Below are 24,003 nucleotides of genomic sequence, written 5' to 3' on the forward strand. Positions count from 1 at the left end.
GGAAATAAATTTTCAAGCTAGTACTGAAATACCATTGAGATGTTTGATCAGATAGCCTGGCTCAGTAAAAGTAGGCGGCCAGTGGAACTCTGATTAAAAATCCGGTTATAACCACGTGTAGTGCAGATAAGGACCACGTGTTTCTGAGACTCTTTCCCCTTTACTTTTCTTCTTTCTAGGTACTTCTTTCTCCTGATGAGAAGGGACCTTTAGCTGCCCTCGAAATCGATTGAGTGTTTCAATATACTTACGCTAAATACAAGGTTGTTTTTACGACTTTGATTGTCACATTAGCGTGTTTCTCTTCTATTCTAGTCCAATAGTTTTGGCTTAAATCAAGATAATGGATTAACTAAAACTAAATAAATTAAGTATAGTCTAACGGATTCACAGTACAATTACCGCGCAAGCTGATTCTGACCGAAGTCGCATAAAGAAGCCCAACAGCAAGAATAACTGAACGCCTCAGAATACTAATAACTAGAGAAATCAAAGTTAGCAACGCGGTCTTCAAAGCAGGCAGAAAACGCTTCATTTTACCCTCTAAAACCTTCCTTTAAGTACTTTCTATATCTCACCATATCTGAGAATCGTGCATGGTAGAAATTTACATTTTGGCAGAAAAGTGGAAATTAGGATGACAGCACAGCACATTAAACATAAAATAACTGGTTAAAAACTTAAATGCTACTTTATAAGATTAGTATCTGATTTGTGTGAATGCAACCAATATTATTCCTATGCTGCTGAATACGTAATTCCTCCTAAAAGTTTCGTGTTTTGACATTCACAGATTTAAAATTTAACGAAAAAATAAAATCTAGGCCATTAAACTCCTACCCCTATTTTCTGCAGTCGGAGAACTAATAGCAACAATTCGAAGCACTAATCACAGCAATCCAAAGCAATATTTTTCTGGATTCAAGCTCTTATAAAAGATTAGACGGAAATAAATTTTCAGCTAGTACTGAAATACCATTGAGATGTCCCAAATATTCTATAGAAAACAGCTTTATTTCCATCTGAAAATAACGAAACCGTTTACCACTAGACTGCAATCGGTATGATTATATTCTTAAATTGTTTATAATGCAAGAATAGATGTTAAGTAGGAAAAGTGGCTTATAATAGAATAAACAGACAGCGCTTTATAAAGGGTTATGTTGTAGCTCAGGAACATGGTTGAGAAGCTGTGAGAAATTATTAAGAAAAGAATGCATGCGTATTATATAAAAATGATTCAAATCTGTTATAGTAGAATAAATAGACAGCGTTTTAGAAAGTTTTAGGAAGAAAATAACGTAACAACTGGTGTCAGAAAAAACGCAACAATTGGTGTCAGGAGCGGAGTTTGTGAGTGAATGCCAGTGACCCGCCTACAGAGGAAAGCCATGGCGGAAGAGATGAAGATTTTGATGGACATTTTAGCCGAGATAAAAGCCGGATATGAAGAGATGAAGGCTGAAATGAAAGCCGGACTGGCTGAGATAAAAGCCGGATATGATACGATGAAAGCTGGATGGGAAGAGATAAAAGCTGGATATAAAAAGATGACCCCTGAGATGAAAGCCGGACTGAAAGAGATGAAAGCCGGACTGGAAGAGAAGAAAGTCTGACGAGAAGAAATAAATGGTGGCCAAGAAAAGATGCGAGGCAACTTCAACAGGTGAAAGTGGAACTTACAGAAGAAACTGGAGCCATAAAAGACGATATGGAAATGATAGAAATGGTATCTGAAGAATCAAAGGATGAAGAAATGAAGGAAGTAGCTAATGAACTATGTGAGAAAGATCAAGAAATCAAAGATGAAACAACTAACGGGATTAAAGGAAAAGAACGAAAACATAAAGAAATAAAAGACGCGAAAGAAGCTTTTGATTCTCAAGTCCCTGAAATGGAAGAAAGTGAAAATGCGACTGTTCACTTCGTCGAACTGATAGTGAATTTACGAAGTCGCAGGCAGCAGGTGTTGAACCATCTGAAAGTGCATGTGATGCACAGATGGGAGAAGCTGATGTGCAGCTTAACCACTGTACTCCAGTATTGCAGGAAAATTCATCCACGTCACAAACTAGGTGTGTGCAACTTAGTGCAGGATGTGCAGACAAGAACTTGATTCTAAGCCTGGATACTTCTGCTTGTGAAGGATCGGATTCTATTCATAACCCTGGTGCAAACACCGGAACTGGCTTTCAGGAAAAAGAGGTAAATAAGCATGTACCATCTGCTAAAAATACCGAGGTGAACTATAAGCATACTGCGAATGAACTACAGAGTGGTGAACAAACTGTCTCAGATCTTCCTGTGGATGAAAGTGAAAGATTCCTGTGGATGAAGTCTGAAAGGACTTCAGACTGTGATATGCAAAAGAAAATACATCTGAGAACTGCAGTGGAAAAGTATTTGACCCGGGTATATTTTAATGAAAAGACGGAGACAAAAATTCTTTCTGAACTTTAATTTGTATAATTTAAAATTGTTATGTGTTTAATTTGTGTATATACCTTGTACATAGTGCAAATATTTGTTTCTTTAGTTATGTTATTTATTTATACCTTATGTTTGTTTCATTATGTTTTGTTTGTATCGAATTTGGCTTCTGACCAAGGGTTGTACTGCCCGGGACGTGCAGTCCTTGGGAAGGGGCAGAGTTACGAAATGTCCAGGCGCGGTAAGATAGCTTCCCCGCAAAGCAGGTTTAGGGTTGCCATAAAATGGCAAGGGAAGGCAGGGTTGTCACATTTGGCGAGAAAATTGGCGATGTACCATGGACAGATGGAGAACCTTCTGGAACGAATTCTTATCGGTTTAGCCCAGAATGTTCTCGAACACAAGCCGAAAGCTATATAAACCCTGCTGTCAGTCCGTGCGGAGTCGATCGAGTTGACAGCCTGGCAGCGAGTGCCGAGTGGGCTGTCGAGTTCACCGAAAGAGTCTTCTCGTAGTGGATCGCGGTTAGTGCATCGTCGAGAGAGCGTGTTGAGTTCCGGGAACGACTTAACTGAAGAGTCGGGAGCTGTGATTCATGTGTCGTCGAGTGCATCGCGAGTTGTAGCGTGGAGAGTCACGAGAGTACGTGGAGTTCCGAGAACGACCAAGCAGAGTCGGGAGCTGTATTCTGGTGCTTTGCAGTGAAGCTGCCTTCATCGTGATAGCTGAAAGCTGTGTCGCTGATCGTGTCAGCGTGTTTATAACAGTTCGACGACTGTAAACAAGATTTTGGGGCTGTCCTGATTAATACCGGTCAATAAAGTGTGTTTCGATACTTCATCAAGTGTCGTCGTTATTCACTCCAAATCCACACGAACCCTGTACGATCGTGAAAGAAGAAAATAACGTAACAACTGGTGTCAAAAAAAAAAAAAAAACGTAACAATATAGTAAAAGAAAGAGTCTATATGTGTGTGCGTTCTTTTCGTTTGTGCTGCGCGTAAGCTAATAAACCCAGGGCTACGAAATTTGGTACATAGGTGCATCTAGACAAGAGCCAGTGCACCTCGAAGCGATTTTTTCAAAATTCGAATCAGCTTTTTTTTTATTTTATCTTTCTTGATGAAATCGCATCATTTTGATTAGTTTCGGACTGCTGACTTCTGAAAGTATGAGATAAAATATTGATTATTTTCATTTGATTTTTGGACACGCAACACGTATATCGCAATCTTCTTATTCTGACGCATATGTGCCTCGCGAGACACAACGGAAAGAATTCCTTTTTTTTTTCTCTCTCTCTCTCGCTTTGTTAAGCTAATGGCAAAGAGGTTTATATATTTTGAATTATTTCATCCACAAGGTATACTTTTGATTCCTTATTGCTTTCTGATGATAGGTTCAGTCTTTTAGAAATGGGATGTTGGCAGCAGTTTTTCATTCATTGCTTTGGATACTGGACTGCTGACTGTTTTCTCTTTGAAAAAAGGAATTTATTGCTTATTTCATTGTATTTTTTATATTATGTTTTAATTACGTATAATTTTAATTATATAAAACGTTTTGCATGATTTTTTTAGGGGAAAAAGATTTTAACTTTCTTTATAGCAGTTGAATTCTTAAGATTTTGCTACGGGAAGTTGGTTAATTTATTTATTAGGATAATTAATATTTGTATTAAGACATATTGCTTATTTAATCGTAATTTTTTAATATGTGATACATTTTTGTAGATTTTTTTGATAAAGTTGTTCTGCAGAGTAAAATTCTGTGCAGGTTTTAAATTTAATGCTTGGTGTTCCCTTTAGGCATTTTTACGGTACATTTAAAAGCCAGACGAAGGCTGGCCGCGTACCGCCTAGTAGTAGAATGAACAGAGATCGTTTTATAAAGGGTTATATTATTGCTCAGCAGTATGGTTTAGAACTGTGAGAAGTTATTAAGGAATGAATGAGTACGTATTATATAAAAGTGATTCAAATTTGTAACGGTGGAATAAACAGACAGCGTTTTAGAAAAGATGAATTATATGGTTTGAAATTATTAGAAGTAGAAAGCAGAAGAGAAACACGCCGAGTGAAACATAAAATTAGTAACACAACAACCTTGAGTTTGGACTAGGTTTAAGGCAAATCTCAATCTATTTCGAGGACAACAGGTAGAGGTCCCTCTTCATGAGGAGTAAAGAAATCCGCAAGACTGAAAAGCAATGGGCGTAACGGTCAGTAAAGTGCACAAGAATGTAGCGTCATCTATAGGCAAAAATATTAAAGAAATTCCAGAATTTTAAAAGCGTTAGGAAGGACTGGATTGGATCCTTAGCTAAAGAAGATAAAATCTTCGTGAATGCGAAAGGTCTCAAAATACAATTCGGCAATTCAAGAAGCTTTTTGAATGATTCTTTTTGCAGATCCAAAGTCAAAGTTTTTATTAAATTCTTAACAATAATTAGTTGTCCAAGATTTGTTAATTTCTCCTTTTCGGACATAAGATTTGTGTTCACTGATACGAAACTTATACTAAACTTACCAGAAATTAACTTTTCAATTTCAGTATGGGTGAAATGGAATTCTCGAAGCCTAGTTTCAAGACCATTTAGTGCTCCTTCGATTGGACCATAAGTAAACAAATATTTCACATTGAAAGAAACCATAATGGAACGCAGGAGAGAAAATTACTTAAGTTTATCGACGACTTCAGAATAATTTTTACAGCGTAAATTGGTTAGAAAGTAAAGGAGAAAATGTCTAAAGGATATGACGTTATTGCCAAGTTGGACACTATGTATTAAAACGGAATTCCCATTTTGTGGAATTTGAAAAGAGCATACAACCTAACACATTAGCAATAGGTGGAATAAGTAACTTTTTAAAATTAATTGGGATGATATGAGACGATTGAACAGCAGTTTTTACTTTTGCAAGCTCAGAAATTGAAGGATTTTTAGGGATCGAGCACTATGAGCCTTCATCGTATATCAGTTTCGAGACTCCTTCGATATATGCTTGTTTGTCCATAACAACGATCTCTCCTCCCTTATCGGCTTTAGATATTATAATGCTAGTATTAGAATAAATTTCACGTAAGGCCTTCCTTTCTTGACTTAAATCTACGCCAAACTCAAGGTGTGCTTCTAATTTTATGTTTGTTAGAAGTTATTAAGAAAGAATGCATACGTATTATAAAAAAGTGATTAAAATCTGTAATAGTAGAATAAACAGACAGCGTTTCAGAAAGGGTTTTATAGTTACTCAGCAATACCAAAAGTATACCTCTGAGCGTAAGCCAAAGAATCCTGCAAATTGGGAATCAAAGGTATTACTGTCATTAAAGTTATGTCAAATTACCCAGATGTGGCTATCAAGAGTTCCAGTTGATCAAAATAGCGAACGATAAAGAAGGAACAAGCGGCTTGACCGTATTCAAGTGGCGAAAACATTTTAAGAAAGGCACATGCAGTTAATTATTTCAGTATAGAAGTGGGCGATCAGCATCCACGAGCGAGAAAACATTAGAAAAACAGAAGTACTGTACCAAGAAACCAGATGATCACCGATTCGTGATTTATCAGCTAAACGTAATGTCCGTACAGCAACATGTTACAATGCACTTGCTGTCGTCTCGTATTTGAACAAGATGAGTGTCACGTTCACTGAGAGAAAAAACGGAATTCCTTCGCGTTCAAGCTGTGAAGACACTACGCTCGTAAGATGTTTCCTTTACTGCAAGACAATCCGGCAACTAGGGAAAAAAGGACCTTCAGTTTGTGAATAAATTAATACTGCTGAATCCTACATAAAAAATTCTCAAAAATTTCCTAAGATTTTTGGTTCCTGGCTTTTGAAGGAAGTTAAAATTGAATTTGTGTCTTTATATTCAAGAAATAATTAAAAATTCTTAGTTCTGGAGAAATTGTAAACTGAGATTATATTGTCAATACATGTAAGGAAGAATCCACAAAAATTAAGATCTGAACTGTTTCATAGGCATGGCGTATCCGCCAGGATAACCGCTAGTGCATAAGTGGCTCGACAGCTACAGAACCATTGTAGATAATTGGTGGATATTATATAAGCGGTTCTAACACAGGTCAGATCTTATAGACTGCAATATCTGGGCTATTCTAAATTTAAGAGAAACGTTGAGCAAAAGAGTTCAAAAGAAAAACGTTGAGCACATGCCGAGCGAAAAAGAAAATATAAGAAGCGAAAGCTGCCAACTCTTTTCCGACTCTCAAAAAATGATCTGAAACTTGTATCTGAAAGGTTTAATACATCTCTGGAAATGATATAGAAAATGTGGAAGCAACTATTTTCAAAACCTCATACCAAATATCCCAGTGATTTGGATTCTAAATTGTGAATCTTTATCTACGAATTTATGGATCGGCTATTAGAAATGTTAAACAACCCATTCTGCTGAAATGTCGAAGAGACACGTCCCATGTTGACGTCTTATGTTTGGCTGAAATTTTGCTTTATGTTTTGCCTGGAGCCCAGATTCGACATTGCATTTTAGTTTTAGTAGTAGTAAGCTATAAATAATGCTGCTTTGCTCTTATTTTTTCTTGTTTTACTAAATAAGGTTTGATTGATTAAGTATCGTCCAAACCAGCGGTTCTCAACCTTTTGACTAACGCTTACCATCTAAACAAAAATTGAAAACCTTTAGTACCACCACTACAAAGTACTCCTACCACACCACTCTTAAGCAAAATTCAGATCGCATAACTTGTGTGTTAGAAAAGTTAAAACGAGTTCATAACGAGTGTTAGAAAAAAAAATTAAATCAGGGTGTTGGGGATTTAATTTTTGAAATTAATAGTTAAAAGTACTTTGAATCTTTGCGTATCACCTAGTTTTCTCTTGCGTACCACTGGTTGAGAACCCCTGGTCTAAACGATAAATTTTCACACAGCCAGCTCTAGTTTAAATAAAAGAATAAACTTAGTTTTGATCCTAGTTCCATTTACGAAAACAGTTGTAACATTGAGATTTCTTAAGGCCAGAAAGTATCGCTCAGAATTTAAAATTCTTCTGCGGTCAAATGTGCATGGTACCTGCAAACTGTTTTCTTACAAAAAAGCTACTTTCACGCGCTATGAATTCTTTATGGTTAGAAAACTGTCTTGAGAAAGCATATGATGGATATTTATTTGCAGTGGCGGGGATGCGTTTAGAAAATATTTTTAGAGAGTTTATTTTGTATTATACTAAACACATATAAAAGTAGGAAACGCCTATGCAATCAGCTCGCTTGACTAACGCCGTAAATCAAAGCGAAAGGAACACCGATGTTCGGCTGTTTTGTTTACTTGGCCGTTGGTGAGTTCGAGCATTTGTTCCTATAATAAAGTGATGTAACAATAAAAAAAATTGAAACAATTAGCATCATTTGTAATTAATCAACTAAAGCAATAGATGTACATGGGTGTGTTTTACTGATCTTCTGGTGAAAGTGCGTTTTACTGTAGAACTCTTTTCATCAAAAACAATGGCAAAGTTTTATAAATATCTTTCAATTTACAATTTTGTTATATGTATATATGTAATAGTTTAAGAATGGGACAAAAGATACAAATAACTTTAATTGTAGCCGCTGTTGCAAATGATGCTGGCGAAGTAGAAGGACAGAACTTGGATACAGATGTAGCTACAGATTTAATACATTTTATTTATTGCAGTAACATCACGTAACGTATAATGGACGACAGAGAGAAGTGAACGAAAGCTTAGCAAAGTGTTAATTAAAAGGTTTGGATTCACCAAAAAAACGTTTTGATATCAATTGGAATGTTATTTGTTGATTGCCTAAAATACGCCTGCATTGCAGTGTTATATAAGATCGTATGATAAGGATAAGTTTGAAATGACGAAATTTAGTATGTATATATTATAAGCAGTCAGATGTATTATACGCAGTCTCTAATTTTAGGACAGAAAGAGGAAATACAAAAATTATCTCAGTATTAAATGAAGAATATAAGTGGCTACTGCGAATTAAAGTTAGAACTTTGTTTTCATATTCTTTTATGTTACACACACACACACTCACCTACACATGTATAATATTATTTATTTAAATATTATTTGTATTTAAATATTATTTTGTATGATAGGTATTTATATTGTAACTGAAATAGTATTTTATTGAGAAGTATTAAAAATAAAAGTACTGATTAAAATGAATTTAAATGTGGACCGAATGAAAGTTTAAATATTATGTATTTTAATTATATATGATTAAATTTTTATTCATTTCAATGAGATACTTTCATATTTTAATTATTGGTTTTACATACTTATTTCATTATAAATATTTTCATTTCCATTATTATCTTGATATCCTTGTAATAGCTATTTTGCTAGTTCTAGTAAAGTAAGGTCGGGGTGCGTTTTTCGTAGTTGAAAACTCATATTGAAGAAATAAAAATTGCCATCGTAACACGGAACGAGATCGGAGAACGACACTAAACCTCAATAGTTTGATTTAAAAGGTCAAGACGTACAAGTTATATAGTAAAGCTCCCGAATACAAAATTAACGTTCTTTCATCATTTACCAATCGATTTGTGCCACCATGTTTAAGTCCAAAAATGAAACAAAAATGTGTACCTATGAAAATCAAAACCCTACTGGGAATCAGGAGACCTTGGATTACAACTTATTCCCCCGAAGGCAGAAAAAAGTTCCTGCTCCTTCCGAATAAACAAAACGAAAATATTAATCCCGTTAGGCCTAAGGTAATCGAGCAAATGCTTTCTGCGGTAAAAGAGCGAGGTGAGTAACCTCGACGTCAGGCGGCGGTAGAAACGGTCAGGTGTCGAGAGTAAGTAGTTTTGAATCTCATTTTATATTTTTGTTTTGTTTTGTTTGTTGTGACTGCCCTGAAGCATATCTCGGTGAAGGTCAAAGATAAGTTTGTTGGGGACACTTTCTCCTTTTTTTTTTTAGATATTAAATGATAGAAGAATGCAGAAAACCAAAGAAGAAAAATATATGAATTTCTAACTGATTTCGGACTACCAATAACCAAAGAAACAATGAGGTCGAAAAATTATTGGAATAATCAAAATCTGACATTGAAGTGAAATTACATAGATTTTTAACGAGCGTTACATTTTCGCAGTCGTATAGAAAAGAGAGGTTGATATAGATATAAAATATAAAAAAGTCTGGTTAGAGTTTACAATTGGGTGCCCCTTGTTTTTTGGCGATTCTTTTTTTACGTCAAGATCGGCGCCACGAAGGCACAATTTCAAGATGGCCGCTACACAAGCCAAAATAAGAAGTCAAAGAATTGCACAAACTGTGTCCATGTATACATCGATCAGTTTTCACATAAAATAACATCCTATAATTGCACAAACGGGGCATTGCGCACTGCCTTAAATTTGTCCATGTACACATTAATCTATTTTCATTTAAATAAAATCAAGAAGCTAAAACAAAGTTAAAACTATCATGGTAACCAGAAGTGAGGTTTCATCGCCAAAATTTAAAAAAATATTCTTTTTAGTTATCATATATGCTTTGCCATACGTGATTAAAATTAAAATGATTGAGCTGCTAACGATAGCTTATTTTAAACCGAAGTTGTCCAAGAGAAACTCAAACCGACTTGGAATATAACCATTTTTATACTTTCTATTTCTATCTCGTTATTTTTGTTGTTCCTTGAAACTCTGGTAATATCATAATATATATCAGACCCCTAAGATTTAGGGGCCCCTTTTTTTAAATATATTTAAGGAAACTATATAATTCAAAAAGTTTTTTCCATGTTTTATTTATGCTATTTAGGCTATAGAATAAATATAAGTAATAAAGAAAGAAAATCACTTCTTTTGAAAATTATCCTTTCTAAAAAGATTATATTCAGTTCATTATAATTTCTGCTTGATATAAATCCAGTTTCATCATGTATTAAAACTAGCGTTTCAATAAAACAATAAAACATAAAATCTTTTAACTTAAAAATAATTCATTGCTAGCAATTGAAAACTCGCTGAAAAATTGAATGATTTTTAAAGTCTTTAAAATTCAACAAATTGTGTTAGAAATTCTAAAATTCTGATTTAGAAGATTACTTTTTAATTTAACGGATTTAAAGGTACACTTTGTGATGATTAGCTTGACAATAAAAGAAAATTTTTCGAAAAAAAATTAAAAACTAATTAAAATCATTCAGTACAGTACTACCTTGTCGTCGCAAATCCGTATTTTGAAAACGTTCAAGAAAATTAGGTTCCTAGGATGTCTCAAAAATTAATTTCCATATTTAATACAATAGACAAGAGAAATAAATTAAGAGAAATAAATTTTCTACAAAGATCTATATTCTCTAAAGGCACTAGAAAGTTAAATTAAAGCATAAGCTCTTACACGGGTAGGAGTTATAAATTAGGTTGTTTGAACTATTTGTAAATAAACTCGCAGATGAACGTTATGATTTGAATACGAAAACTCGATTAAGACATTAGATGTTTCAATATTTAATTATGTTGAGATAAATATTCAGTTAAAAACCTTGCATTACATGCTTTTATTCAGATTCCAGTTTGCTTACCTGAAAGGAGTTTTTATTTGAGAGCGAACTATAGAGATTATGAGAAATGCGAAACATCCAATTGTACCTTAGCCGAGAATCAAAGCCTAGACCTTCTTCTTGCCTTATGGACTTCCACTGGACTTCTTTCTCTTAGTATACGAGAATATGCACGAAGAAATGCAACACAGCTTTACACTCTCCCTTATTTAAAGTGCGACTGAGAAGAAGCATGAGACCCATTCGACCAAATCTAAGCAGTGACGAGTTATCTCGACTACACATTTAATTCAGCTGCGCTTTCAAAAAACAACTAAATTTTTTGGAGTAGAAAATGTGAAATCTTCAACTGTAGCATTGCCAGGATTCGAACCACCGATTTTTCAAACTGATAGCTGGGCATGCTTACCACTTAGAACAAACGAAAACGTAGAGACGAATGCGATACAAAATAAAAAGCTAGGTTTAAAATCAATTAAACGTTTATAATTAATCATTTAAAAGCGTAATTCTCCGTAGTACAAAATAAACTAAAAAACAACAGACTTTGAAGATGCTGATTTCTGAATCAGGGTATTTAAAATATTTTGAGGCGAAAACTAGGCGAAATTTTTTAGGCTTTTTTTAGTCCTCAGATGTTTGGAGACATGTTGCTAGCACTAACTATTTTCAGAAGTCAGATGAACGCCTGTTAAATTTTGACACGTTGGAAATTTATTCCTTTTCATAAGAGAAAATGTTTTTGACATTAATACATCCTACCACACATGAAAATCACGTAAAATGTAATATTCTGGGACCTCACAAGAAGGTATATTTAAAATTCGAGGATAGCTTATTTATTGTTTCGTTTTACTTTAAATTGCCCGAATGTTTCCTTTAGAGCTGAGTCGTACTGAAAATCTACTAATTTAATTTCTAAATGGGTTGGCACGGTTGATAAAATATTTTTTCTTAAATATTAAAGGAAATTACACCTTTAAAATATTCGTAACATCGGTTGATAAAATATTTTTAAAACACCATCTCAGGAGTTTTTTAGCACCCGAAGTTGTATATACGCCTCACTATGGGATGAAATTCCAATTTTTATTAATATATTGTAGTTATATATTTTTGTCATAAACGACTTGCTAAAGACGCAATCTTGTACTCCTTGCCACGGCAAAATTTGTGGCTTGTTCTCATGAGGTCAAACAAGTGAGATAATCACAATAACAACAGAGTTTTAGCATTAAAGCCAACCGCCTGACATTTTAGTTATCGGTCTGTGATTTACCGCTGGTCTCGCTTTATACTGAAAATATCATTAGAGATTTAGTTGGTAAGTTAAGAATTTTGAACCATTGTTACGATCCTCAGTGAAACATTTAGCCTCTGTTATAAAACATTTTATTTCGTAATTACAAGCAGTATTAAACCAAATTTGGGCTTGTGTCTGATAATACTGTTTTTAATTTAACTCTCTGAGATGGTAAGGTAGAATGAATTTAATGTGCGTCTCTGTCAGTTTACTTGGAAATGTTTAGTTATTCTAGCGGCGAAAATTCACTTATGAAATAGAAATAACACCTAATTAAACTTATATTAGGGGAACCTGAATTTAGTTAAACCTCGGGTAAGTATTATAGTTTCTCTAGAGAAAACTATAACCAAGTACTTTCGAATTAAAATCACATAAAAAAGAAAGAAAAATTAATTAATTAAAAATTTTATGTGTGCCTTCGTGAACTTTAATAATGTCAGAAAACAAAAGATAAAGAAGTCTTGCAATCAAAATTTTAATCATATATAAAGCACACTTAATAAAGGTATTAATCTGATATCGAACGGTTTGGCTAATGTTATAGGTATTTTCCTCAAGTGAAACGTAAATATGAGCGTGTTCAATTTTGAAAGCCCTCGGCAAAGTAACTCTCTCCTTACGTAAATGGTCCTCGTACGTTTGCTATATTGAATTAAACAGACATATAACAACATTATCTCTTTCTTCGCGGAAAATGAGAAAAAATATTCTGGAGAAATATGAATATTTAGCTTAAGAAAAAGCTAATAAGTCAGACTATCAAAAATCAATTGATAAAAGAATAAAATATTTAAAAAATATTTTTCCTAGTAAAAATGAAAGAAGAGCTATCTATTTTAATCTCACAACTATAAAAGAAGATATCAAAACAGATAACGATAGAACAGCAAGAAAGTTTTCAATTTCCAGTTTCTGTAACTGATTCCTGTTGTCTTTTCTATGAATTTCATGGGAAAATGGTCGCCTAAGACTCGGGTTGGACTTCTATTTTCACACCAGTTTCGAGAAGAGCACTCCAGGGGTGATCTGAGGGTCTCCAACTTTGCTTCCCTACTACCAATCCCCACAAAAGGAGTTTCGGCTGTCCATATATTTAGAGTGCGCCATGCCGCAAAGACACTATAACGTGAGCCTGAGCCTTCGGTACCACTGTACCGTCTGGGCGGCTCTGTAAATTTTACCATAATTTAAATTCTTTTAGATACTACCCCTTAAAGAAATAAATCAAATCGTACGTTGATAAACCTGCAATATATTTCGTTAGCATGGATTTTTGCAAGCTATTTTTCGAGAACACTCTCACTTTTCTGCAGAGAAGCAGGATACGGCTTTTGTCAAGCGTAATTACCTGGATAACTTTTTTCAGTTTGAACTACATTGATAATGACTTATTTTGTCGCAGAATGAAATCAAAATATGCGTGTACCTAATTTACCAGTGACGTCATGATATTTACGATTCATACTATGCTATTTCTCTAAATTATAAAATCATAGTATGTTCGCTTAAGATCACTCTCACAAAGTAACAAAATGAACCGAAATACAAATTAATGGCTTTCGAAAGATTTCCCAATTGCCCTTCATAAATAATGTCCCATTTCTCCAGAAGCCCCATAAAAACGCTTGCCACTTTATTTTTAAGGCTTCTTCGTGATCTGCAGCAGCTAGTCTTTAAACGGTTTTTCCGTTAACTGCATACATTCTTTAAGGTGTAACACTTGATTTCATAATAGGAAATAAGAGACCGAACGAGTATATAACGTAGAACGTTTTGAAAAATTAAAATTTCCTAGTATTTAAACAAATCCATCTCATTCTGAAAAAGAAAATTAAAAAATTGGGAGGGGGGTCAGAGAGATTAAAAATTAATATTTCTTTTATATATATTTTTTTAATTTCACGTTAATATTTTTTTCCAAAATTAATCTGTACCTGCATTTGTAGTACGAAATTAAGATTATAATAGAATTTTAAGACGATTTATCAATTCTACAATCCTACAATCAGCAACTGGTTTACTTACAGAGGAAAATAATATCGTTAAATATATTTTCCTGCAAAACACTGAGATACATTTTTACATCAAACTTTAGGAAATGTCTTGCTTTAAGAAATTATTTGATAAATTTCAAATGATATAATATGCATTATTCTCGAACATAAAAAGTCAGAAACAATGCGAAATACAATTTTGATTCTCAACAAGAGTATTGTAATCCCAAATTTAAAGTGTAAGTTGGATTTTTGCCTTATTCAACACTCCAACTCGATAACGATACGCTGAAAGATGTTCAGATACACGCAGCTTCAAGGGAAGGTGAGATTTCCCTTTCCGAACTCAGTATATTCAATTGTAAAGTAATGCAGAATTAAAACAGACAGCTTCAGCTGAAAAAAACAACGTATCAGCTTAATCATTGTGACGAACCTGCACTTTTCCATGGCGGCCCGTAGAGGAATCATAAAACATCCGATGGTTCAGTTTTCTAATGCTATTTATTATTCGTTATATTTACATATTTACAACTGTCCTATTGTTAGGTGGACTACCTTCACAGAAATCATGTTGCCTAATCAAACCGACATTTCGTTTCTACTTACATGCATTATGCTACTGCCAAGCAGCGCCCTCTACTTCTCTCTTTACAACACTCCCCACCTGTGAACTCAAAGTTCACACAAATCGAATACAAAATAAACCATAATTTCTAAATCAAACACAACATTTGAATACTCTATAAACTACATCAAATTACAAATAACAATTAAGTAATGTTTAAACACGTTAAATCAACTTATAAAGTAATTACTAAATAAGAAACATTATACTAAATCAAAATTCGCAAGAATTATATAAACTAAACTACATTTAGCAACAATCAATAAAGATATTCAGAAGATGACATAAGTACAAACAACAAATTTAGATTATTACACTGTAACTCTTTACTACTAATTATGCACTTCAAGGTTGTACAGCAATTGTACTGGTCTCTTTAGATTACCTGTTTGAGTTTTAATGAGACACGAGCGAACCTGACCATCTCTGCCAGGATAAGTTTCTATTATCTTACCTAGTGTCCACAAATTCCTAGGTAAACGGTCGTCATGTACAAGGACTACATCATTAACATTAAAGTGACCAGACACTTTAGTAGGTGGACATAAATTCACAGATCTTAAAGAAAGCAAGTAATCCTTCCTCCACCTATTCCAAAAGTGGTTTAACAAGGTTTGTTGATGTTTATACCTTTTGATCAAGGAATGTCTAGACCCAATCAAGTCTTCTCTGCACACTCTTGTAGCTGGAAGAGAAAGTAAACGTTTACCAATTAAGAAATGAGCAGGAGTTAGCGGTGAGGGTTCTGAAGGGTCATTGTAGACATACGTTATGGGTCTTGAATTAATTATGGCTTCGATTTCTACGAAGACTGTTTTTAGCTCATTCAAAGAGAGACTAGAACGTCCAACTATTTTCCTTAAACAAGTTTTGATCGTTCTAAAATGCCTTTCCCAAAACCCTCCCCACCATGCTCCTTTTTCCACAATAAACTTCCATGTTATACCGTGGGAAGAAAACAAATTTTGTACAGATGGATGTTGAATACACTTCCAAATTTTTCGCAACTCGAGATCAGCACATTTGAATGTCTTGGCATTGTCCGAATATATCGTTGAGCACAATCCACGACGAGAAATAAACCTGCGAAACGCAAGCATGAAATTCTCCACGCTCATAGAAGGGACAAGTTCTAGATGTAAAGCTCGAGTTGTAGCACATGTAAACAAAAGCAGATAATGTTTATTCTTGCTGTCCTTTGTAAAAAAGGGACCAGCATAATCCAGCCCTGTTACAGAAAATGGAGATGATTGAAGAACACGATCAGGTGGTAAAGGAGCGGTTTCCTGTGTACCGGCACGCATCTTGTATCGTTTACACAAAAAGCACTTACTTAACGTGGACTTGACGAATTGGCGTCCTTTTATGATCCAAAACTTTTCTCTAATATCAGCTAAGGTAGCTTCGACTCCAGCATGAAACAATTTGTTATGAGACTGAAAAATTACTAGTTCACTGTATCTATCTTTATAAGGTAACAGCCATGGGTGTTTTTCTTCGAAAGCAAAGTCTGAGAATTGAAGTCTGCCCTTTAAACGCAAAAGACCATGGGTATCCAATTCTGGGTTCAGTGAATAAATCGACGATGTCTTTTCTAAGCATTTTCCACTTGATAGATCTAGAATCTCTTTCGCAAAGCATTTTCGCTGTGTAACTTTTACCCAATAGAGCTCAGCTCGTGAAATCTCAACAGAGCTTAATGGACCTTTGACTTTCACTGAATTTTGTTTTATATTGTTGGTAAACCGCATAACATAAGCCGTAATTCGATACACCTTCAGCAGCCTGCTTAATCGCGTTAACTCTAGTAATGCCGAAGATTCTACGTCTTGAACAGAAACATGAAGAGATGTTTGCACCCTTGCTTCGTTCTGAACGCTCTCCTTGTCGATGTTGGTCTGTTGATTTACTGGCCAAACACTTTCAGGTTGAGACAGCCAGCTAGGTCCCTGTAACCAAACGGAACTTCTCACAAGATTAAAGGCCTTTTCTCCTCGAGATAAAAGGTCAGCAGGGTTTTCACTCCCACTGCAGTGAAACCAGCATTCAGGATCCGTGAGTGACTGAATATCAGAAACTCTGTTTGATACAAAGGGTTTCCAGTTTCTTGCACATTCCTTTATCCAGTAGATAGTTATTTGGCTATCACTCCAAAGAAACTTTTGATGACACAGTTCAGAAAACAGCTTTGTCAAATACATAGACAATTTGGCGGCTACTAAAGCAGCCATCAACTCCAAACGAGGTAAAGTCATAGTCTTGAGTGGAGCTACGCGACCCTTTGCGGTAATGAAACTGGCGGAAATAATGTTTTCTGAATCAAGGTATCTAAAGTATGCTACTGCGCCGTACGCTTTAGTGCTAGCGTCAGCAAATACATGAAGACTAACATTAGATTTTTCACTACTACCAAAATATTTTCTCGGAAGAGAAAAATCCTCCAACACCTGTAATTCAGCTTGCCAGCGACTCCAGTCCTTAACTATTTCTAATGGAAGGGTATCATCCCAGTCCACACCTAATGTCCAAATTTTTTGTAACAGAATCTTCATTTTCATCACAAAGGGTTGAAACACACCAATTGGATCGTAAACTTTGGCCACCCTTTGGAGAATAGTCCTTTTTGTGACCTCAGCACTGTCATGGGATAAATTTCCTAAAAATTCGCAATTCAACTTGATCTTATCTGCTTCAGAGTTCCAGATCATGCCCAAAAATTTTGACTCTTTAGCTGGTTCTATGTTATAACCTTTTCCAATCCACCAGGAATTAAGTTCCTCGGAATTTGACCTTAATTTTTTCAAATTCATCTCAGCGTCTTTAAAAATTTTAACCGCGTCTGAGGATAATCGACATGCATCTTCAATAGTGTCTGCACCGTAGTATAAATCGTCTACATATAACGAGGAATCTAACATATCATAACTTTCTGGATTTGTGCTTTTATATTTTTTAATGTGGAATTTTATCGTCATCGCTAAAATTGCTGGACTACAGCAAAGTCCGAATGGAAGACGTTTAAACCTTAAAACTTTATATTTTTCCTCACTATTCCCGAACCAAAGAAATTTTAAATATTCCCTATCCTTTTCTAAGATTCCTATCATTAAAAAGGCCTTAGCTAAATCTCCGCTGAAAGCAATTTCATATTTCCGAAATTTCAAAATTATGTCCAAAACCACGGGGATCAAACTAGGTCCAATGTCTAAAAAATCATTTAAGGACTTTACACCTTTAGTTCTAGAAGAGCTCGCGTCGTAAACAATCCTACACCTTGTGGTTTCCTTAGGTTTTATTATTTCCCTGTGCGGCATAAAATACGATGCCTCCGTTATTTCCTGTGAACACTTCTCAACTATACCCTCCTTCATTTGCTCTTCAATTACGGATTTATACTGCTGATAAATCTCAGGATTTCTAATAAGTCTATTTTTAAAACTTTCAAATCGTCTTAATGCGACTCCGAAATTATTTTTTAACCGCCCTGCTTCCGATTTCCATAATAAACTGACATAGTATCTATTACCTTCTACCCGTATTTCCTTTTCAAAGCTCTGAATAATTTCTCTCACCTCGTTAGAAACCGCTGAGTCATCGGTAAGGCCCATCAAATCTAAAGTCCATAACGATCGCAATGAATCAGTTACGCAAGAAGAAAGGTTTACTATTACTGTGTTTTGAGATACTATTTCGCTCTCTTTATCTTGAAGGCCAACTGGGACCCATCCAAACATAGTAGAAATCGCATAAATTTCCTTTCCTAATTGAATCTTTTCCCCCCTTACCATCTTCCAGTAATAATCCACACCTATTAGAATTCCAACGCTTCCTTTACATAAACAAGCAATTCGCAATCCGCACTCATACATCATTTTTAGTGTTTGTTTTGACGGCGTGGTCATATGCGCAGCCGTTATGGCGTCAGTGACGAGACAGCTGATTTTTATTTTGTTCTTTTGCTTCGCATCCGAAACACAGAATTCGACAACCTTATATGTTTTAGGTACTGCGTATTTCATTCCGAAAGAATAAATAGACAATGTTTCTTCTCCAACAAATTTTAAGTTTAATTTCTTAACTACACTAATATGAACAAAACTTCGTGTAGCACCACAATCGAAAATTAAATTAGTTAACTCTGACTTTCCGTCATAATGAGCTAACACTGAACAGGTTTGCAATAAAGCATTTTTATTCAATGATTCATCACATGGAACAACAGAAAGCGTGTGTTCTTTCGGGGAGTTCTGTGTTTCATCTACTGAATTGTCTCGCGAGCTTTCGCACAATTCTTTTATGTTTTGATTTGAAGCCGTTCGCGCTTTGTTACGATTTGAACTACTCGTACATAGTGACTCATGATGCGACTTAAACCCGCATCTTAAGCAGTTAGTTTTATTTCTGCACGATTTCCAAATGTGATATTTTCGAAAACAAATAAAGCATCTATTTTCAGTACGTAACTTACACAATTTTTCTTTAATGCTTTTATCACAAGAAAATGAATTATGGGACTTTTCGCAGAAGATGCATGCACGATTATCAACAGCATTGAAACTGGCAGCCGTAGGTACATTTCTGTGAATTTTATTATAATCAGACTTAGCATGTTCGAAACGTGGAGACAAGGTATTTCTTTTATCTCGCGTCAATAAACTCGACGCTTCACGACATTCAATTTCCCGCTTTATGAAGTCCAACAAGTCTGAAACATTAATTTCTTCATTTGGGTTTTTCCCTCGATTAAATTCCAGAACGAACTCTTCTGGAATAGCTTTTAACAACACAGGTATTAATAACTGACCAAATGAACCTTTCGTAACTCCTTGCGCTTCCAAATTCCGAACTGCAATTTCGATTTCATCATATAACCTACGTAAAGCTTTAATATTATTTGAATTCCTTACTGGTTCTAAATTTAACAGTTTGTTCATGAATTGACTAATTATTATTTCTTTTTTCCCGAATCTATCCTTCAAAGTTTTTATACTCTCATCGTAATTTTTTGCATTTAATTCTAATGAAGATACTACATTACTCGCGGCACCTGTAAGTAATGTTTTCAAGTATGCGAATTTTTCTATCTTACTAAGACTTTCGTTTTTGTCTATAGTGCTTTCGTAACTGTTCCAAAACTCCATAAATTTTTCAGGATCTAAAACTAGTTTTGGAAGTTTTACCGTACTTTGTACATTTTGCAGTCTAACCAAGTTTTGTTCAGGATCTTTAATACTTATTTTATCCTCTTCCAACATTCGATTAATTCGTTTAATAGCTCGAGAACATTTTTCCTGATATTCCTCAGAACTAACTACATCCGCTTCTAGAGAATCTATCTCAATTACGGAATGAATTGCCTCGTCTAATTCTTTCAAATTACTTTTCTTTTCTATTAATAATTCAAGCACTTCGAATAATTCAACTGTATCTTTCTTTGCTAAGCTATCCTCGACTTTCTTTAGTAGTTTAGATACTACCGTTCTCAATGCGGTTCTCTTTCGTTTTAATCTATCTAGTTCTGCCATTATTTTGCGTTAATACACAAATGTACCCAAGACTGCAAATTATCAAAATTCAAATCAAACACGTTCAAAATTTAATAATAATCACGCTCTTACCTAGGGCATGGTCTGGACACATACTTCCTCGTGAAGTTCACTTTAACAAATCCAAACTTTCCGTAAGATGCACCATTGTGACGAAACTGCACTTTTCCATGGCGGCCCGTAGAGGAATCATAAAACATCCGATGGTTCAGTTTTCTAATGCTATTTATTATTCGTTATATTTACATATTTACAACTGTCCTATTGTTAGGTGGACTACCTTCACAGAAATCATGTTGCCTAATCAAACCGACATTTCGTTTCTACTTACATGCATTACGCTACTGCCAAGCAGCGCCCTCTACTTCTCTCTTTACAACAATCATTATCTAACCCCGCTACTTCTACCTGTCATTTGATTATCGTTTTAATCAAATACTGTAAATGTAACTCGATAAAAATTTTATGTGGCATTCTTCTTCGCTCGGTTAAGAGTTTGGATATTGGTTCCTCCCAAGTATTATCTGCTTAGCTTACTGTAGCATTTTCTTGCTGGCAAAAACTTCCGTAGCAAACAGGAAAATGAAAAAATAATAAATTAATATTTTGCAGTAAAACTAAAAATACATTCTTCAAAAAGGAGATTTAACGTAATTTTGAAGTAGAGTCACATCAACCCTGTTAATGAATGGAGATCCACTTCGTAGTTAATATCAGTTCCATATTACCTAAGGAATGGCAACACATGTTTTTATTCGTAATTTCGTTATTTTCAGCGTTCGTATTCCATCTTCCTTCTCCCACGCAAACCCTTCTTACACGCAATTCAAGTTTTTTTGTGTAAGATTTGTCTTGTTTATTAGGCCGACCACTCTCTTTTTCAATTAACATTAGCACAATGAATTCTCATTTCCAGTCAAAATATGCCTAAAGAGAAATTTTAGTTAATTTCTTGTGAGCAGAGGAAAACATATTAGTTCTGAAGATTTTTCATGTGTCAGGTAATTTGAAACCCCGTATAAATAGGATTTTTCTCTTCATTTCCCAATTATACAGAAGATGTTTGCACATTCTTAGAAACGATTTCGGTGCCGTTTAGTTAATTTTTAAAATGTAAAAACAAATTATTTAACAGCTTGTCTGATAGCCTTTTTCTGGACTATAGGTCTGGATCGTGATTTCTATAATCGGTGGGCTTTTCATAAAATTCCTGCATAACATGATTTTCATTCTTCTTCCATACTTTTCAGAGTCTGTCAATCGTGGTGTATTTGTGTGTAGGAAGAGCACTTTCTAAGAGATAGAAGACAAAATAATACTTAGGTGAAACATCAGGGGACATTTAGTGCAGTAATGCGCTAAAAAGTTATAGATGCAGTAACTATATCAGTCTTCATATTTTTTCAAGGAGTTCAGTGTTACTTTTCGAAGTATTGACTTGTTCCTTTGCCTTGATAAAGTTTCAATCTTTGAAGGACATTGGATAAAGAAATGGAATTTTCACTAAATATTGGACCTAAAATGTTTTTTGATAATATATTAAAATGATTTTAACATTATTTTCCCACTCTCGTTATTTTTAATTTGCCATTGTAATAGAATTCTTCGATAATCATAAACCCCTTACAGGAACTTTATTTTCATTGACGGAACCAGGTTTGTACAGTTTGATCTCTTCGTTTATGATAATAAATATGTATTTTTAACTTGCAGTTATTTACGTAAACCCATGATTCATCAGGTGTCACAATGTGGTATTTCTTTTTTGTCACCCACTAAATAGTTTTCATACAGGACTGTACAAATTGTTTTGCTTTGAGCCACATACCTCAGAAAACACTGGGGAACATTATCTATTTTAGCTTTTTTAAGTTGTAAATCGTGTTTGATTATTTTATTTATTGTTGCTACAGATGTATTTAAAGACTTTGCAATTGATTTCTGCGTCAGCGAAATTTCTATTGCTACGGATGATTTTTAACTTTAGAAACGTTAGAATGAGTACGTACCATTTTCAGGTATTCGTTTGAAGTCTTCTTTCCATCTAGAAATAATGACTGACGGGGTTTCCTTTTCCAAATTAATAATATTGCTTAATTTGCACTTAGAAATATTAATACCATGCATTTTACAATGTTTTTGAATTACGGGAACAGAATATTTCTATTCGAAAAGAGCAAAAATATATCTTTCAATCCACTACTTGTTTATATGCGGCATCTTGAAAAAAGAATAAATTTAATAGCAGACAATATTTCTTATTTCAAATAATAAGCTGATGTCAGAATGTTTTATTCAAAAACGTTTGCTTTCTTTTTTAATTCATTATCGAAATCGTTTTAAAAATGTGTAAGCACAATCTGTATGTTTCACCTCATGAAAGTAAAATTTCGCTGTTGCTTCTTGCTAGTGATATGCGAATCAGACACTATCAAAATTCTTTAGTAATTCATTTTTCTACCTTGTTTGGTCAACCAATTCTAGCCTTTTCTGTGCTTCCGAACACCTTTGGTTGCATCCACTTGCAGGCGAAATTGATAAAGTATAATTAGTATATGCTGCTTCTCACACAGCTCTGAGCAGTGGATCACTCTGCTCACGGGTCGATAAAGAACACAGCTGCAAGACTTGTTGTGAATTGCAGGACTCAATGGGCACTCATTTTTCGAGTCCACGTTGCGGTCTCGGGTGATACCTAGGATCTTTCCTGTCCGAGAGTCAGACGAGACTTGCGAAAGAGCTTGCTCCTACTTGGTCGTAAACTTCTGAGGTCCAGGATCCCTCGGCCGAGAATCGTACCAATAAAGAGGTAGCTCGAGAGCAGGAGAGAAGATGACGGTTATGGCAGCAGCTAACTCATAATAAAGAAAAATGTAGCTTCTCATACAACAACATTTACGTATGAATAGTCCATGAATTCTGTGCAGCTGGGAAAGAAAGGACATGCTATCATGATTATAATAATCTGTAAAATAATTAATTATGGAATTATTTTAGCCTACTTCTTAAGTAGGCTAAAATTTTGGAAAGCCAAAATTCTGCATTACATTCCAATTAACCTAATATTAATAAACATTACTTCCATAGACCAAAATAAATAATTTATATTATAGTTAAAAGGAAGTTGTAAAAGATTAGCCGAACGAGAGAAATTTTGAGATCGGTCTTCGTATTCTTGCAATTCACGTTTTTGCCTATACCTTCAGTTTCGAGAATGATAATTAATTTCTGTAAAGTTAATCGAGTGCTGAAACAAATCTTTTGTTGAGTAATATAAAAATAGCTGTAACTGAAACATAACAAAATTGGATTGAAAGAGACCATAGCTTAACGGAATAGTTCTAGAGAAAATTTCTAATCAATAAATATCCCTTTTAAGGCACTTCTGTTTTCCTTCACTCCTGTTTGCTCTCATGGCTAATAAAATCGTCTGTGATACTGTCAGTTTTAACTCTAATAGGTTTTTATTTACTTACTTACAACCAGCTTAGTTGCTGTACCGCCTGTTATATGACTATCAGCATTTGCACTCATCTGGTGGAGCATTCTATT

At 34.6% G+C, this 24,003-nt stretch overlaps 1 pseudogene; it reads left to right on the forward strand.

The window, feature by feature from the left end:
* Positions 1-23,022: 23,022 nt before the first annotated feature.
* On the forward strand, positions 23,023-23,172 carry LOC146996796 (5.8S ribosomal RNA; annotated as a pseudogene).
* Positions 23,173-24,003: the final 831 nt, after the last annotated feature.

Source organism: Stegodyphus dumicola, chromosome 6, assembly GCF_044657685.1.
Source record: "Stegodyphus dumicola isolate Sdum_Otavi_A_Nest chromosome 6, ASM4465768v1".
Taxonomy (NCBI): domain Eukaryota; kingdom Metazoa; phylum Arthropoda; class Arachnida; order Araneae; family Eresidae; genus Stegodyphus; species Stegodyphus dumicola.